Source organism: Rhinopithecus bieti, unplaced genomic scaffold (assembly GCF_001698545.2).
Source record: "Rhinopithecus bieti isolate Rb0 unplaced genomic scaffold, ASM169854v2 scaffold_35615, whole genome shotgun sequence".
NCBI classification, from domain to species: Eukaryota; Metazoa; Chordata; class Mammalia; order Primates; family Cercopithecidae; genus Rhinopithecus; species Rhinopithecus bieti.
In genome coordinates this window covers 552,486-564,879 of record NW_016815179.1, presented here as the reverse complement: position 1 = coordinate 564,879, position 12,394 = coordinate 552,486, and the positions used below count along the sequence as shown (strand labels likewise).

Here is a 12,394-nt window from a genome sequence, read left to right as displayed (position 1 = left end):
CATTGGAGGGGAAAGGATGGGTAACAAATGGTCCCCCAAAAGATAAAAATCACACAAATATCCAACCAAAGTGACTAATTCCCCACCAGGAATCAAACCCAGGCTATGGCAGTGGAAGTCTGGAATTTTAACCAGCCTGCGAGGTGGAGTGGCCAGCACTGCAAATTCTGCAGGAGAGTCACAGCAGGCACTCGGAGCATAGGACAACTTTAAACTTTGCTTTGGGCCAGATTTTTGCCCTTTAATTTTGTCAAAAGAATTTCTAAGTATAGCCATGAAACTACTATGAATATTTATTTTAAATTAATCTTTCCATAAATACAAATGAAGCAATTGTTTAGAATAAAAGATTTCTTTTTCTAAATTTAGGAGTCTTTCTGACATGAAGGATCGGTTTTCTAACCACTAATGATTAGAATTTCCAATGGTGAACTTATTTCAGTCGTGACTCAGTCCAACAAGCCTGTTCATGAAAATCCCACAAGGCAATTTTACAGTTTAAAATAACTTTTACCATATAAACAAAAGGTATTCCTGGAGACAGCATAGATGAGGCAGCCCTAATGATCCTCAAAAAATTTACTCTCAGAAATAAGCTTCAGATGGCAAGAGCTCTTGTTGCCACAGATGGTTAAGGATGGTGTTTTTGTACACAGTACCTCCAGTAACCCACAAATTAGTGGGGGACTACCAGTCATGGACACCTTAATCTGCGATACTAGGGAGGCCCTCCTGAAAGTGTACTTTTTCAGTACGAATTACGCAACAAGAGTTGATGTGACATAAGCCCCATAGGGATAGGACTTCTTAAGACAAACTCTCCTGAGAGCTTGACATATTTGGAACAAAAAGTGTGCTGCCTAAAATCTTACACGTCTGAGGTCCCCAGCCAATTTTAGACTGACCGCTGGATGTGACCCAAAAATCACACTTCTCAGATGGTGGCGACCAAGAGTGCTCCCACTTGGTTAAAAGCCAAGCTCTCAAGGACATGAAACAAGATCGGAGGGGAGCTTCATGTTGTTTTATTTGGGGAACAAATAGTAAACTTTGCCTGAATAGACACCAGTCTGATCAGAGCCATAAGTCTGACCAGTCTTAGAAGTGGCTCGAGACTGGGTTTCTAGGGGTTCTGAACCCCTGTTCTATCCTGAGGTGCCCTTCTTTATGTCAGCACGACCCAGAAAGACAAAGAGAGAGTGAGAGACTATTTCTAGGAGGAAAAGGGATCAAACAACGTGATTATTCATGCCGAAGACTGCACAAGAGTCACTACACGTACGTCTAGTCACGCAAATCTTTTTCTTCCACTAATCAAGATTTTATGGAGAAAGAAAGGGCAACAATTTTCACCATCTGCTCAAACGGATTCCACACAGAGGCCAGCAGCCTGGCTGGTAAGAATTTCGTACTCTTCTGCCAGCTGCTCTGGTCCTGGGTTCCTTTGGCTGCAGCTTCTGGAAGAGCAGGCTTTGGTATTCTGCTCACAGCCACAAAATGGTAGAGGACAAGGGAACACTTCCCCTTTGCGGTCTAAAGTTTCACTGAAAAATCGACTGGCCAAATGCAGATTAATAGGAGAAATGGCATGCAGGGTTATTGATGCGCACAAGGGAGAACCACAAAATGATGACTCCAACTTCCAACAGTGCTTAGCAGCGTAGCTACCACCTAGAGGCCATGAACAATGGGGACTCAGAGCATGGCCAGAAACAAGTTATGGCAAAATCAGGTTATAGTGGCAAGGCAGGCTATAAGAGAGAAGAGAAGGCCTGGCTTGCAAATGAGGTCTTATTATATAGATGATACTTAACAGCCAGCAGCCCTCAGAGAGGGTAGATGGTAGAGGTTCCTTTAAAAGTGAGATGAAATATTTGTATTTACTTCCCTGCACTAGCCAATAGTATCCCCATCTGTTCTCAGAAGCCCAGGCAGGTAGCAGCTAGATGGGACTGGAATGAAACACCAATGAACTGTACTGGGTCCCACAGTCTTTTGAAATCTCTATTTTCCCTAAAACATTCAGGCAACACTCTCTGACCTCTCCTTTGGTGGGAGACTGACTTCTCCCAACCACGAAGGGAGGAAATGGTCCTGGTGCTCGAAGTCCAGTGTGCAGCTGCATCTTCCGGCTGGACCAGAAGATCAGCACTGGGTGGGAGCCCAGGGTTTTAAAATCGCTGATCGGGAGAAACAGTGTGGCTGAGTCTGTCAATCAGAGTGTTTTACACATAGAGGGAGCCAGCCAAAATATGACTAGAAATAAACCGATACACACACACGTTAATGTGTATATATGTATATTTTAAAATATATAAAGAAATATATACCATATGTAAATATATGGTAAACATATAAGTAAATAAGAATTAAAATAGAGATATTTACACACAAAGTATGTGATGCTGTCTTACAATCTGAGGCGATATTTCTTCATGTAGGTGAGAGGCAACTTATGTATATATAACTAGAGATACTACATGTAGTTACATGTATGAGTATGTATTTCTTTGTATATATAAATATATTTATTTATTAAAAAACATGATCTCCAAATCTCACATAATCACACATGTCCCCCCCGTCACCACAGATGCAATTGCACGTTCCCTGGAGGATCTCACATAAACACACTCACACACACATGCGCGCGCACACACACACATGCACAGACACACACACACACACACACACACAGATGTACTTCCATGTTCCCAGGGAGACACTGCTTTTCTGCCACCTTGTGGCAGCACAGGGAGCCAAAAAGCCCAGTTTTGTAAGACGTTTTATAGTTGGCAAATACCTGGCCATTGGCCTTTAACCAGAGCAAGCCCAGCGGCCATTGCCCTCTAGTGGAAAAGCTGCCCGCACCTCCAGAACCTCTCAATGAGACTAGGCGCCCTTGTTTTGAGTACATAAGGTGGGTGCATCCAATGGTGTCCCACATCCGGTGGGTGAAGAAGAGGCTTTCCCGGGAGAAGAGAAAATGCTGGGTCTGAGCTGCAGAATGCACTGGGGGAAGTGCAGTTGTGGGGGGTTACGGTGGCACAAGGCCAGAGGAGGACTGGGTGGGGTGCCCCTGAGACCTTCTGGATGCCTAAGCCTACGCAGACTGACAAAGCCTGTTAGGACAGTCTCGTGGGCCTGCGGAATACCTGGATGAAAGGCAGCAGGAGAGCCGTGAGCCTGAGACCTCACACTAGTGTGAACAGCAGGGAAACGGGTCTGGCTTAACAAAACCCCCTGGACTGCAACGTAGGTGGTTGACAAGGGAGAACAGTTCAGTGGCAGAGTGCTGGGCACTGCCTTCCCAGCTGGAGGAATAATGCCCGTTCCCACGTCAGGGCCCAGCTTGTGGCTGAGGCGGTCCATTGTGGTGGATTCAAGTGCTCTGGCTCAAGTGGGGATGCTACCGACAACCCTCAGGCCTCGGGCCGCACACACTGTTGGCTTCTTGGCTGGCTCGCGCTTCCCAAAACAAGGCTGGAAAATGCACGACTGCACAAGCCAAAGAAATGGATGATGTCTTCTGTTATTAGACCCTCAGGGAGACAGTGACCAGGTGGAACTTGAGTGTAAGAACACCTAATGCAATCAGCTATCATAGGCTTTGGACGCTCCCATTCATGCCAACACAGCTGGTCTGCACTCTCTGTCGATCTCCAAAACTGTGAGTGCACGCTGGCCTGGACGCCAAGGGAAGTGATGTTTCTGATCTGGACGTCCAACGTGCAGCTGCGTTTTCTCACGTGACCAGACGATCGACACTCAGTGGATCTCAGTGTTTTAAAATCACTGCTCTGCAGAAACAGTGCAGCCCAGTCTGCTAGTCTGGAGTGTTTCATACATACAGGGCACCACCTAAGATATAACTAGAAAGAAATATATTCACACACATAAATGTGTTTGCATGTAAAGGTATAAGGGAGTATGTAGCATGTGAACATGTGTATCAACATATAAATCAAAATATAGATGTGTCCATGTAGATCTTTGCTGCACTCTCCGCCAGCATTTCTACCTTGGTGTTTCTCCATGCAGGTGATTAGAAAACATAAAATATACATATTCTTATGAAGGAATAAATTTGGATATTTGGTATAATTATATATATAATTTATATATAAACACATATTTAAAATAAACATATAAATACACACAATATATTTAAAATAAATGTATAAATACAAACATACATGTATAAAATAAACATCCAAAATTCACTGAAAAACCCACACGTACTACAAACAGACGCACCTGCATGAATATTAGAGGCCATTGGTCCCCTGGGGCCTTCATGCCACCTACTAGCAGCCTAGGGAACCCTAAAGCCAGCAGGAGTCCTTTCCTGCCAGGTCCCTGTCACCGGTCCTGGATGGGAAACACCTGGTCATCTCCCTTTAACAAGAGGCAGTCCCAGGGCCATCACCCTCCATTGGGAAAAATGGCCAGTTTCCCAGAACTTGCGCATCAGGTTAGCTGGGCTTCTTTGGAACACTGCAGGTGGGGGCAATACGATAAGTTTGGTGAGTAGAGAAGAGGCATTCCATGGAGAGAAAAAAGAGTCTGAGCCCTCAGGATGCACTGGGAGCAGAGAAAGGCAGGTGCAGTAAGATGGTGCAGGGTGGAGGGACAGGCAGGCCACAGTGAGACTGCACTGAGTGCCCTTGAGAGCATTTGGGGACCAAGAGCAGCAGCGTGACTTTCCCCCAAACACCGAGGGAAACAATGGCCCTGATGCCTAATGCCAAATGCACAGCTGCACCTTCCCACTGGGCCAGAGAATCAACACTGGATGGGGCCTGAGCTTTGGGAATCACTGCTCTGGAGGAACACGGACGCCCAGCCTGTTGGTCTGGAATGTTTCACACATGCAGGGCCCCAGCTAAGACACAGCAAGAAATAGATTTATCCACACACAGAAATGTGTGTTTGTTAAAGATAGAAGGGCATATGTAACATGTGAATATATGTATCAGCATATAAATATTCGTATATATACACATATATATACATATATACACACACATATACACATATATATACATATATAGATACATACATATATATATATACACACAGGAAACTGTGTAGTGCTTTCTGCCTGTCCATAGTGGTGCTTCTCCATTCAGGCAAGAAGAAAACCTATCTCCCTATCTATCTATCTGTCTATCTATCTATCTATCTATCTGTCTGTCTGTCTGTCTGTCTGTCTATCTATCTATCTATCTATCTATCTATCTATCTATCTATCTGTCTATCCATCCACACACATAAATATAGACATATTTATATACATAAGTGAATGTAAATATTTTGTGTAATTATATATATAGAAAAATATATGTGAACAAATATATATAGGTGTATATGTACAAGCCTCTATGTATAAAATAAACATAACCCAAACATGTTACCCCAAAGCCACACAGATGCACGTGCATTTATACGAGAAGCCATTGGGCCCCCTTACCACAGACTGGCAGTGGAGTGAAACAAAAGGCCCAGAGGCTCTATTCCTGCCAGTTCCGTGTGAGCCTCCACAAATGACAAACCCCTGAACATGGCCCTTTGACCAGATCCAGCCAAGGGCCGTCGTCTTCTAGAGGGAAAGCTGCCCACTTATCCAGAAGCTGTCAGTCAGGACAGTGACTCTTTTTTGGTAGTTGAGGTGGGAACATAAAGAGGCATCCCGGTTTGGGTGGGTGGAGGGGAGGCTTCCCAGGAGGATGAAAACAGGCTGGGTCTGAACACACAGGAGTCACTGCGTGCGGCATGAATCTGGGTGGGGTAAGGGGGTCTCGGGCCAGAGGGACAGCGAGGCCAGGACAGGATGGCTCTGAGTGCTCCTGAGAGCATTTGGGGACCAGGAAAGTGACCCCCAATTTATTTTGAAGACTGCACAGACCTGTGTGAGCCTGTTATGGCAGGCCCCAGCTGCATCTCGAGAAACCAGGGCAGACCTGGAGAACACTTGGATTAAAGACACCTGGGAGGGAGGCCAAGGCGGGCTGATCACTTGAGGTCAGGAGTTCAAGACCAGCCTGGCCAACATGGGGAAAACCCGTCTCTACTAAAAATACAAAAAAATTAGCCAGACATGGTGGCAGGCACCTGTAATCCCAGCTACTCAGGAGGCTAAGGGAGGAGAATCACTTGAACCTGGAAGGCGGAGGTTGCAGTGAGCCAAGATCGCGCCACTACATCCAGCCTGGGCGACAGAGTGAGACTCCATCTAAAATAATAATTAAAAAAAAAAAAAGACATCGGGGAACCCACAGGCTTGAGGTTTCGCCCAAAACTTTGAGAATCATGGAATAGGTCTGGCTTGACAAAACTTTCTGGTCCACAGTGTAGATGGCAAACGAGGAAAACCAGGTCAGAGGCAGATGCTGGATGTGGCCATCCACAGGGGATGGATGACGCCTTTCAGAGAACTCGGGTCCAGCTTATGGGTGAGGCAGGTCCATCCCAGGAGAATGAACTGCACTTGCACAAGTGGGGAGTCCCTGGGGAGCCCTGAGCTTCCGGGCATGGCATCTGGCCTTGGGACAGCAGTAGTGCTAGCTTTCTGCACAGACTTCGGGTCACCAAGTCTAGGCTGAAAAATGTATTGCTTTACACCCAAAAGAAAGTCCTATCTCTTCTGTCTTTTGAAGCTCAGGGAGGTAGCAACCAGATGGAACAGCTGTGCTTTCCACTCTCCAGGGGATAAACCATTGGTGGGGCTCAGTGTGTGGAAACTGCTGCCCTGGAGAATGGAGCAGTGTGGTCTGCTGGTCTGGAGTGCTTCCCACATACAGGGCACCAGCTAAGGCATGACTCGAACAAACACATACACAAATCCATGTCTATATGTTTAATATATGAAGAAATAGATAACTTATATAAATATATGCATCAACATATACATAAATAAAAATTAAAACATACATATTTATGCATGGAACTTGTTAGAGCTGTTTCTCTTTGTGGTGGTGTGCCTCCAGGCAGGAACAAGAAAGCCTAGATATGTAAATTAATACTTAAAAACATGTATTACTTAGTAAACATATATAATCACATAGATTTATATATAAATATGGATGTACGTATGTACATATATTCATATATAAAGATATGTATGTATATTCATATATAAATTATACACCCCCAAGCATGTGGATACACACACACACACACACACACACTAAACAGAACCCAAAAATCTCACACAAAGACACACCCCCTCCCACAAACAGATACACGTACTTTTACACTCCTGGGTGTTGGGCAATACTGCCACCTACTGGCAAGGAGGCAGAAAGCCACATTACGTGGCCCCTTTGCAGATGGTAAACACCCAGTTTTTGAGGCCTACCCATAGTGCTTTGTTTGTATGTATTTATGCATATATGCATATATGCATATATGTGCACATATATCTATTTCATATAGAATATACAGTTAATATAGCTATATTACAGCATGATGAAGTTGTGATAATCGCTATATTGAGAAAAATATATACATCTATAAATATAAATTTATAAAACAAACACAGCCAGAAAATAAACAGACACAAACAAAAAACGGATGCAAATACATTTATACTAGGGACCATTGGGCCCTCTTGCCACCTGCACATTTATACGAAATTATTTATAAAAGCTATGATATATATAAATACATATAGTATATACATATAAATGTATACAATAAATACAGCCATGTCTTATACACAAAATCTCCAGGTAAAGGGCATCTAAATTTAGTATACTTTGCAGTACAACAAATGTTGCAAATAAGATCTTTGAAAATGTCCTCCATGGCTTCTTGTCAGGGGAATATGCCCAGGATGTGATGGTTGGGACATAAAGTATATGCATAATTATTTTCACTAAGTATGAAGAAAATCTCCAAGTGTGTCTGAATCCTTGAGATAAAACACAAACACGTCCACATACATTTCCACTAATTTTGGCATAATTCAAATTTTGAAAATTGGTAAATTGATGTAAAGCGCTCTTTTGTGTCATTTATCTCATGACTAATTTTTCTGAGTTTCCCTTCACATATTTTAATCTACTAAAGTTTTCCTACTTTGAATTACCTATTCATATGCTTCTCAGTGGTCTGTTGAATTTCCCAAGTCTTTTCTTGTTAATGTAAAATAGTTTCTTAAAAAGGAATCATTACTATTATGGAATGAGTGTTTTGTGTGTCTAAAAATCCTAGTTTCTTCCCGATATTTATTCTCTTTTCTTTTTGTTAGTCACTAGAGCCCCACATATTCAGTTGATAACATCAACATCCATGTAAATACTACACTTCTTAGCCTCCCTTGCAGGTCAGTGTGGCCATGGAACTAAAGTTGGGAAGGTGAGGTAGAGGCGAAACTGTTTGCTGTGACTTCCAGGGACTTTCCTTACGGGAGGAGGTATTTTGTTTTTTCTACTCTTTTTTCATGACTGCAGCTTGGGATGCAGTTGTGTTTCCTGGAGCTCCAGCAGCCGTATGTGACTATGAGTAAGTGAGCTGTCCCCTGGGCACAGCTGGGGAGTGCGGAGTTCTGATGGCTCATGAAGTGGAGCTGCCACACCTGAATGGCCAAGCCTCTGCTGATTTTACATGAGCAAGAAGTATGCTAACTTGCCTAGAGGACTATCATTTTTGGGATTTTCTGTCACCTTCAATTGAACCTTATTCTATGTAAGAGAGGCTACACATAGATCTACTCCATAAACACAGATCATAGAGAAGGACTGTGAATGACACAGGCAATGTGGCTTTGCCATCACGAATTGGTCAAGATTATTCCATTTTCACTTCTGGGTACCTTGAATGTAGTGTTTGACTCGTTTTCATTTTCCCTTATCACAATTTTAGCTGACTTAATGAGTGCTGGGCTAACCATGGCACATTATTCTTCTGCATGTACCCTGCCCTACGTCCAGGTTCATGTCACTGTGTGATATCAGTGTCATTGTGACAGCCATAAGAGAATACAGAAGCAATAGTGCAACAGAGTCACCTCTTGCGGCTGATGCGAGTATTCCCTTAGGTTTAAGTGAACAGGAAAATAGACACATTTGCAACAGGGAGCTCAAAAACAGTCTGTCAAATGAGGTCACAGAAACTATGTGCAAATTTAACATAAAATGCTGAGCTCTGTCCTCAGCTGCATGTGCCTCTGCCCAACAGGTTTCTATTCGGGAAGGGCAGCGTAGTTCTTCTCACATTTTTCCCCTTTGTTTTCTCCCAGGCTTCATGGTAAAGCAGAAGATTCATGAGAGGGTGTCTGCAGACCGGTCCTAAAGTGCTTTTCTCCACAGGAATGTCACCTGGGCACTGCAGCCAGGGGTCACAGGTGCCACTGAGGAGGACTGCATTCCCGTCTTCAGTGAGGGAGAGCTGAGAGAAGGCAGGCGGGGTTCACAGTTCCCTCACCCACTTGCTTAAGCAATACATGAAAGGTTCAAACTAAAAGAAATCCAAGATCTTACAGAAGCATTTAGAACCACGTACAAAGCGTGGATCACTTTTAAATATTTAAAAACGCACACAAACCACATGAAACTACTTCTGGTGAAGGATTTCTGGCTAAATGGACTTTACATTCTTGCTGAATGCAAGCTGAGGTGATCAGATAATCACTTGGGAGATGCTGGGGAATAGGGACTTGGATCAGATAACAAGGGTGAGAGATTCTGGCAAAACCAATTTGGTAGGAGCCTTTGCTAAAACTGGGCTCTGGAGAACACACCGAAGATGAGGCCTAGCCAAAAAAGAGCTCAGAGAAGCCTGTCTAGAGTTTTGTTAGGGACAGCCTCTTTGTCGACATTTGTGTACATACACAGATACACAAATAAATACACATATATAAATAAAATTAGTTTATTCAAGTTGATATATTTATTTAAAGTTGCATTGGTTTTTGAGTACCACAAATTTACCAGCTGAAAACAACACAAATGAATTATCTTACAGTTCCCTGGGTCAGGAATCTGGGCACATGTTGGCTGGGCCCTCTGCTCAGGGTGGCATCTCATTTCAGAATTGGGATCATCTTTCAAGCCATGTAACTAGGTAAGTGGAGGCTCCTGATGAAATTTCCTACAGGGACATGGATTAGGAGAAACCCCATGAGCTTTAAACCCTGAGAGTCAAGCCTGGATTCATTCCTAAAGAGCACAAAGGGTGGAAGAGGCTCTTTCAAAAGAGGCTGTGGGACAAATACCAAAAAAGGCAGTCTTTGTTGTTGCCAGTAACAACAGAAATGTCATTTGCCCCATTAGTACCTCGAAATAACGCAAGACAACAACCTCCTTTTGTCGAAGTCCTAGAACGTCGTAACTTGCTTGTCCTGCCATTTAACACGAATAGTGACGTTTTCTCATTTAAAATAAAATAGAATATTTAACTAACTGCTGCCTTAAAAATAATCTAGGATGGATTTGAATATTGTCCCCTTTTCACTTCTGGCTTCTAACCCTCTTTTCCAAACTTACCTAGCATCGTAGCGTCACCTGCCTCATGCAGGGTGCTTGTGGCTGTAATGAGGTTGTGCCCTGACACCGAAGCCTGCAATAGCAGAATCCTTCCGCACTTGGGTGGAGGTGAAAGAGTCAGCGGCCGTCCCTGGTGCTCCCACAGCTCAACCTCAGCTCACCTCGGCTGCTTGTGCCACGGTCCTTGCTAGGACCTGGGAGATGCACGAGGCCATGTGGAATGGTCAGAGGGACACCAGGGAAACTGCAGGTTAAGTGCAAGAAAACAAATGCAGGCAAAGAAGACCTCGCTAGAGTGACTCTGTGTAGAAAAAATCTATACTTATTTATTTTATTGTTTGTAACTTTTTTTGCAATAATCCTTGCAGTAGAAATGATCTAAAAAAGTACATTTTGGTTTGAAAATAAACACATAACTGGATTTCCATTCTCAGGAAAGCAGATGATAAATACATAGCCTATGTAAAATGTTTATAGCCTCATCCACTAAGGGTCTAGAGTGATATCACTGACCACATAAGTACAGAAGACATATGTCTCCTAAAAACGTGTTATCATAAACTTGAACGTGTGATAGTTATTTTAAGGACCCTATGCCTGTAAACAATGTAAAACATGAAGATATGCAAAGTACATGTACCTATTACACTGCAAAAAAGGTTTCACGTTTATTTAGATTGACTGTTTCTCTAAATCAATTTTGTTCACTTTAGATTGTAAATTCTTCTCATAAAAAAATTAAGTGATAGCTGTAAGAGGTTGTCTGGAATACCCCAAAGAGAATTGTTCACACTGTGAAATAATGTCATTACCACACTGATGTCACGAGATGCTTCAAATAAAAGAGCAGTTAATTCTAATAATAGGTTACTTTTAATCCTTTTTATGGAATCAAAGTATAGCTTTTCATCCTGTCAAAGGTGAAACTCCTGACATTATTTTAGATGCTACTGTAAATTTAGAAGAACATAAAATTCACTGTTTAAAAGTGTACACATTGGTGATTTTAAGTATATTAACTATGTTGTGCAACCATCACTATTATCTAACTCCAGATTATTCCCATCAACCCCAAAAGAAACCCTGTACCTATTAGCAGTCAGTCCCAATTCTCCCTTTCTCCCATCTCCTGGCAACCATGAATCTACTTCTTGTCTCTATGAATATGCCTATTACGGACATTTCATATAAATGGAATCATAATATATGTGGTCTTTTGTGCCTGCCTTCTCTCACTTAGCACAATGTTTTCAAGACTCATCTATATTGTAGCATGTACCACTATAAATTCATTTTTATAGCTGAATAGTTTTTGGATAGACCACATTTTGTTTATCCATTCATCAGGTGATAGGCATTGAATTGCTTCTATTTTTTTTTTTTTGGTCTATTTTGCATAATGCTGCTCCGAACATTCTTGCACAATCCTAATTGATTTTTAGGGTGACTATCACGGATCCCAGGCAAACATCATGGGTTGATCAGCAATCGAGTAAAGCTGAAACCAGTATTTTATTTTTAGGTACTTTTCAGTTTCTTTTATGATCTTGACAACAGGAAGTGCCGGGTTCTGGAACATGATTATGTTCTAGGAATTGGAGATTGCTCTATTTTCTAAAATATGTAGATGTGGAACACAGTGAGGTCTAATTTTGTATGCTCTATGAATGCTTTGGATCCTTAAAAAGGGAGGCCCCTTTTTAGCAAACAGACACAATTTCTGAGGTCCCGAAGGAACTGAACCCGCTCCAGAGAAAGAGAGTCAGGCTGCAGTCCCTGAGAAAATGCAAATGGAGAATTCATAGAACTGAAATTGAACAGAATGAGAAGCTGGGGAGAATGATTTTGCATTTAAGGTTGGGATTTGGGACTTTCATTTCTTTGGATGCATACTACACAACAAA

General features: G+C 42.5%; 1 pseudogene; it reads right to left on the bottom strand.

The window, feature by feature from the left end:
* The window catches only part of LOC108515839 (protein FAM210B pseudogene), a 7,004-nt pseudogene extending 3,632 nt beyond the window's left edge, over positions 1-3,372 (bottom strand).
* Between the last annotated feature and the right edge of the window lie 9,022 nt (positions 3,373-12,394).